Source organism: Amblyomma americanum, chromosome 1 (assembly GCF_052857255.1).
Source record: "Amblyomma americanum isolate KBUSLIRL-KWMA chromosome 1, ASM5285725v1, whole genome shotgun sequence".
Lineage (NCBI taxonomy): Eukaryota > Metazoa > Arthropoda > Arachnida > Ixodida > Ixodidae > Amblyomma > Amblyomma americanum.
Window position 1 is genome coordinate 283,757,209 of NC_135497.1, and position 6,510 is coordinate 283,763,718.

Here is a 6,510-nt window from a genome sequence, read left to right on the forward strand (position 1 = left end):
CCTTCTATTTCAAAATTCGTCACTCCTTCCCAGTAGCATCTGTTGACGCCTTTGCTAGCTTATGAGTCTAGTGAAGTGACATTTAGCTCGTTCCCATTAATGCTAAGCTCAGAGTACAAGCTTCACATTCATGGGTATGAGCTTCATATTAATGGGAACCATGGAGGAAGGAAAGCTCAGGAGAGGCCCTCGCTATCCGAGTTGCTCGCCAAAAAGTGTGCCGGAACTCACGCGCTTTCGCAAGGACTACTGGGAGTCTTTGGCCGGTGGCGCAGCCAATAACAACGTTGGATGCAGTGGCGTCGTCTGCTGACCTGTGTGCTGCGCATGCGCAAACGCGCTGAGACCGCAGCCCAGCAGGGGGAGAGAGCAGGGGGGAGCCTTCACGTCCGGCTTCAAAAAACTTGACGTAACAACCTCTCCTGAATTCTTTCCTTCCTCCATGATGGGAACGCTGTGAATGGGACTGAGCTCATATTTTGAGCACAACACAGCGCTTGGCTAAAGCAAAGCTAAACTTGGTATTATTCCCTTCGTATAGTGAGTGTCCTCCGTCAGATTCGTCGTGGAGGTCAGCTCTGCAGTAGTATCTCTATTCGCGCATGCAGCACCAGGTAAGGTTTCGCTTGGTAAGTGGGCGCCGCAGTATCGGCCGGCCATCGCATTAATGACCACTACCGCTGGCGCGATGCACCGCGTCCTCTCCGCGGGGCGAGATTGAGAACAATTGCGCTGTGTCTTATCCGGCCGCCGTCCAAGGAGAACACGGTGTTTCAAAATACTTACAAACAGTACGGGAAAAGTTGATTATGCTGGCGTGACACAGATCTCGCAGAAACAAGCGAGACGGAGCCATCAAGCTCCTGTGACACGTCCGCAGGTACCTTGTTTTGTGGCACGTCCGGTAGAGGACATGCCACAAAACATCCCGCATTTTTTCCGGGCTAGAGTGCCGTGGCACGAGCTGTGAAACATTCCCGGCCGTCTCTTCATCTGAGTCATAAAGCGCATTCTCTTCTAATCGAGTACACATGCCTACACGAAAGGTGGTCTGCGATAACCCGGCGTAGGACAGCCATGCAAAGCGGCGGAAAATACCGCGCTGTTCGGACGCGCGGAGAGCTTTCAGAATTTGACTTTAGATTTAACGAAGCTGCAGTTGTTGGCTTGCATTTCACTGAGTCAGAGAACACATCTGAGCAGCCACTGTAGATTAGGAGAAACCATTCAACGTCTCTGCATCTGTCCTCGCTTCGATCAACCGACGCCTGTCCATATCATCCTGAGAGACGAAGTTCCTGAGGCTGCGCATGGACAAGCGCTTCCATTGTGTGCGGCTGCCTCCACGTGCAGCACGGCGCTGAGCATTAAAAAAAATTTCGTGGGAATTTTTAATGTTTCGTACACCACATTTATTTCCTATGGCCGTCAAAACACTCAGTGTGAGCGCAGGAAGCAGTTTATAAGTCAGATTGTGCAGTGCGCAGGAATAGTAAGCCATCAGTATCAACATCCTAGCGCACCATTTCATGGCAGGCTTCAGTTTTCTCTCAGTTACAAATTAAAAATCCCACTCAGTTACAAGGTGTTCGCTATTTGTGGTCGACAGATGGCGCAGATGATGATGTCCGGGAATAAATTTATTCTGGGAGTCTGGAAGGGCGGAATGGTGCCGGATCTTGACGTTTGCGAACGCTAATGTGAGCTTGGGATCTGCCACAAATTTTTTACTTCAATTAAAGGAGAAAACATTCGTCAGCCTTGCATTGGATGCACATGGGAACACAGTTAATGAACTAGTAGAGGGTTATACCGGATGTTCAACGTTCGAAGCGCGTGTGGCAAAAAATAAGGGTCAGCATGAAGAATGGTTGACGCAAATGGAGTAGAAGCAATGGGTGGCGTAAGTTTTTAGGCACATACCGCTGCAGTGTCGATACTACATGGAGGAAAAGAACTCGATGGCTTGCCAGTAAATGCAAATCTGAAAGGGGAAAAAAAGTTAGTACGATAGCCTTGAAACAGAAAGTACGAACCTTACAAAATACTCAATAGCAAAAGAAATGCTGTTTGCACCAGCAGACGTTGGAGCTCGATAGGAGTAAAACTAAAATTAAAAGGAACATTCTTTCGATACTTGCAAAGCAAGTGCTTTACTTCTCTAGGCTAGGGCTGGATGCTGGAGGACGAAGTGCTACCACCGGCACAAATTCGACGCCACGGATGACGTTTGCTGCTCCTGCATGCAAGACAGAGAAACGATAGAGCATATTCTTATCCGGTGTAAGTCCCCCCAGCACTCAGTACACGAGGCCACCACGAAGATCCGAGATGCACTGGATCACATTATCATATTAACAACATTACCTTCGAATATCAACACGCATTTCGTCAGGGTTACTCCTGCGAAACGCAACTCGTTGGCTTTACTAATGACTTATCATCATTTGACCCCAGTTAGCAAGTTGACGCAGTATTTCTTGACCGTGTTGCTCATCACAGGCTTCTACTCAAACTAGCGCATTTAAACATCCATCCTACTATAATCACATGGGTTGAAGTTTTCTTTCATCTCTAGCACACTTTATCTGCATTAATAATTATAATTCTAATTTAATCAACGTGACTTCAGGCGTACAGTAGAGAAGCGTACGGGGTTCTTGCTCTTTTAAATTTAAGTTAACGATTTACCCAACTCTATCATCCTGATTTCAATTGTTTCCTGGCGACTGCGTAATATCAGTACAGGGTAACATTACTTGCAACACTGACTGCCTTTCCTTAGCAACTGGCCTCAACACGGTAGTGGTTGAGGACCATGACACTTAATGTTACCTAAACTATAGTTATGACTTTCACCAGTAGGTTTTCTGTCACTCCTTCCACTTATGCACTGATTGAAAGCATTATTGAGCCTAGCAGTATTCGTTGAGTCTTGGAGTTAACTTTTCGCCTTACATATATCATGAAATCATCATTCTAACCTTACCCTAGCGCCAGCAAACCGCTCGATTGGTCTTTTAAAGCGAAATCTTTAACAAGCCCCTTCACACCTAAAGAAACGCTTACATCACAAGAATACGCCCGAAAGAGTATGCATCAGCCGTCTGGGACCCGGACCACGCCTACTTCATCAACAACATTGAATGATTACAGAACTGCGCCGCTCGTTTCATCTTGAATTATCCACGTTTCACCTGTGTCACAACGTTTTAAAAGCGCCCAGTACTCGACGTCTTATCGCATCACTGCAAACTTTCACGTCTCCAGCGCCTCCTCTAAATAGAGGAGGCGCTGAAGTACTAGTCTCGCACTTTTCCATAAGCTGTATCATCGCCCGTCGCTGCACACTTCATCCAATCACCCTGAATCGTCTTTCCATGGGGAACCTGCGCTGCCAAGGTGGCACTGCAATTGTTCCATTCGGTGACTCAAGACTGTTTTTGTCAGCCGCTTGGGCCAATGCAAACGCAAGAACACATTCTGAGCGATTAGATACCCGCGTTTGGCTGGCAGTGTGTTATGGCGCTGCAATCGGCACCGCAAACTTCAGCGCAAGTTCCCCATACCGCGATATTCCCTTTAAAGTATATAAAGCGCATCGCATGCCGCACATTCCTTTATTCTAAATCGTTCATTCCACTCACAATACAATAGTCGACTAGAATGACCTGTCATTTACCGCTGTCATCGAATTAAACATATCTAAATTCCAAGAACTCATCCGCTCGATACCAGTATTTATCTGTTTCCCACTTTTTATTTCATGTTTTACTTTTTTGCGTATTGCTGTGTATATTTGATGCATGTGTTCGTTGTTCATAACCGCGTTATGATCGCACTGCATTTATGTGCAGCCTAGATTTCTTGCTGGTTAACGTAAACAGAAAGCTGGGCTTTAGGATGGATGGATTCTTGCTTCCTGTTTCATTTTTGCTTTCTTCCTGTTAGTTTTACGCCTGCACTTGAATTTTTTTAACTAGTTTCGTTTATGGTTTATGGTTTATGTTGGTTTAACGTCCGAAAGAGACTCGAGCTATGAGGGACGCCGTAGTGGAGGGCTCCGGATAATTTCGACCGCCTGGAGTTTTTTAACGTGAACTGACATCGAACAGTATACACGGGCCTCTTACATGTCGCCTCCGTCGAAATGCGACCGTCGCCTGCCTGCTTGCCTGACTTTTCGTATTTATTTCGTGTTTGTCTTGCTTCGAACTGAATAAGTGCCTTGAACAGAAAATAAAGTCTAAAGCCCCTAGAGCTTTGGCCAAACCACGGTTTGGAATAATTATTCTTACAGAGGGGCTTCACGCTCAAAGTTTTTCCAACCAGGGTGTCAAGACAAATAATAATCTGATGTGCTTGCGCAAAATTCAGCGAATCAAAAGCTTCGCCGATGCACTAGCAGGTGTTCACATCGCGCACTCAGCAGTTCAAAATGACATGATCCTTTGTTGTTGCCGCTCCAACAGACGACAATGACAACGCCGTCGTCTTGAGGCCGCATAGCAAGCGCAATGACAGCGCGCAATAGGATACGACGCGGCGGCATACCGCGAGGTCGCAGAGCGAACCGAAGTTGGCAGCCATGCTGCTGGCCCGCCAGTCTGGGCCACATGTGACGTCACCAGTGTGATGCCAAACACGGGGCGTAGCGATTGACGTCAGAGGCGCTCACAGCCGCTTAGTTACGGCGTAGAGCCAACACCCTCTAAATACTTTCTTCAGGCCTCTCCAGGCCCTCCTTTCCACACGCGCTACGTCACGCCAAGTGTCCGGTCAGGCTGCTCACCAAGCGCGGCTCCGCTCCGCTCGGTTGTCTCCCTCGATGTGCTCGCGCTTGCCCGGGCAAGCACAGACACGAACGCAGTCTTGCAGTGAGCGTCTAGCTGCTGCTTGAGTCTTTCAGCCTGGCGTTGGGTGCATTTCCGTTCGCTCCTCGCACGGCTGTGTCTGTTTCGTGTGGCCGTTTCTTGTGTGGCGTGCGTACCTGTGCTAGCGCACGAATGGGAAACTGATTGCCTGCCGTGTAGCGAGTGCAACTTCGTGAAACATGGGCCGGTGCTGTGTTCCCGGGTGCCGCGGGAACTACCAGAATGGTCCCAAAGTACGTGTTTATTGCTTCCCAAGAGACGAAGTACGAAGAAAAGCCTGGTTGCGAGCCATTCCACGGAAGGATTTCACACCTACAGAGCATTCGAGGGTAAGACTCTGAAATATTGCTTAATAGGCGCTGGTAATTATCTTAGTTGTGAGCTGTCGCTCCCGGAAAGGCATGCTGTCTTTGTAGGCAATGATATCACTTCTTACACTTATGTATGAATTGTCCAGGAAGCATTTAGTTCTGTGGATGTGCATAAGGCTTGCGTAAAAGCTGTGTAAATATGTAAAAGCTGTTCACTATTCAGACTCTTTTTACTTAGTGTTTTAGGCAATGGAGAGTCATGGCGAATGGCCTTGCTTCATTTTCTCGTGCAGGTGTGTGAACTGCACTTCCACGCAGGCGACTTCATTACGACGTTGTCACACCAAGATGAACTGACAGGGAAAATAATAGAGGTGAAGCGTGACAGGCTACAGTTGAAGATTGATGCTGCGCCTTCTGTTTTTCCAAACTGCCCAAAATACTTGTCCTCAACGCCTGGACGGAGTGAATCGCCAGAGACGAAAAAAGCAAGAAGGGAAAACGCTGCTTTGCAGGAGGCTATGAGGAAGTCACTTCAGTCTAATGAGCTTGAACAGAAAAGAAACAAAGTTTCATCTTACGAGGAGTTCAAATCTAAGTTGCCTGGAATCTGCAACACGAAATTCTGGACCGTTTCTGTCGATGAGCAGTGCGTTAGGTTCCTTCTCATCGAGAATGATCCTTCACCTAATGTGAAATGCGCCTTGGTAGTTCTCCCTGATCTGTCACTTTCTGTTTTCTTGAATGGAGTGAAGCTTCTGTCGCTTCCTTCAGGCAGGATTCTGCCAGCTCAAGTATGCGACACCTCCAGCCTGTCCTTGCTGCTAGAAGAACTCGAGATAGGCTTGCATAATATACCTGAGGTGACGAAAGAGTCGAAACATACTAAAGTATTGCAGTTTGTCGGTTCACTGCTTGCAGACCTCATTGAGGACAGTGATACGACGAAAGAACAGTCTTCTTTGCTGAAATTTCTGGTTGAGCAGATAGAGCTTCTCCTCGCGAAACAGCATGTGTATAGCGCAGAGCTGCTGGTATTCGCCAGTATTTTGAATTCAATTTCTCCTCACGCATATCACTTCACAAGAGCTGCATCAAGAATCATTCTGCCCCATCCTTCCACACTGCGCCGTGTTTGCTCAAATTACAAAGCTGACCCTCTTGTGGAGCAAAATCAACCGCACTGTCTCTCCTACATCCGAGAACGAGTCAAATCAATGAAAGACCACGAGAAGACAGTGACCCTGATGATCGATGAGATCCACATAAAACCATACTTCGACTACAAAGGGGGCACAATAGTAGGATCGTCGGTTCATTCAACG